Source organism: Leptonychotes weddellii, unplaced genomic scaffold (genome assembly GCF_054177405.1).
Source record: "Leptonychotes weddellii isolate Sample4059 unplaced genomic scaffold, ASM5417740v2 HiC_scaffold_130444, whole genome shotgun sequence".
Taxonomy (NCBI): domain Eukaryota; kingdom Metazoa; phylum Chordata; class Mammalia; order Carnivora; family Phocidae; genus Leptonychotes; species Leptonychotes weddellii.
Genome location: NW_027709788.1, coordinates 1 through 333, shown reverse-complemented (window position 1 = coordinate 333; position 333 = coordinate 1). Strand labels below are relative to the sequence as shown.

Sequence of the window (333 nt, the reverse complement as noted above, 5' to 3'; positions counted from 1 at the left end):
TTCCTTCTCTTCGCCTACGTTGTTCTCTCTTTGATTCTGGTAGCGATATTATTCCGAAGAGAACTGGCAGCTTGTGGCAGCCAAGGGGTTGAAGCAGACGACCTCGCACGGGTTCTTCCAGTAGGAGGAATCGCCTCGGAACAGGGTTAAGGGTATTATTAGGAGAGCTCTTTGTCGGAGAGCAGAGTGGCGCAGCGGAAGCGTGCTGGGCCCATAACCCAGAGGTCGATGGATCGAAACCATCCTCTGCTAACACCTTTTTGCTAAAATTATGTAGCTTAGTTTCACAACATGGAAAGAAAATAGAGCCAGATTTGTTTTGTTTTGTTTTGT

The 333-nt window shown here is 47.4% G+C and overlaps 1 non-coding gene across 1 annotated transcript; it reads left to right on the top strand.

Moving 5' to 3' along the window:
- The first annotated feature begins 180 nt into the window (after positions 1–180).
- TRNAM-CAU (transfer RNA methionine (anticodon CAU)) lies at positions 181–252 on the top strand. Its single transcript has one exon. It is a non-coding gene; the product is annotated as a tRNA-Met (tRNA).
- The last annotated feature ends 81 nt before the right edge of the window (positions 253–333 follow it).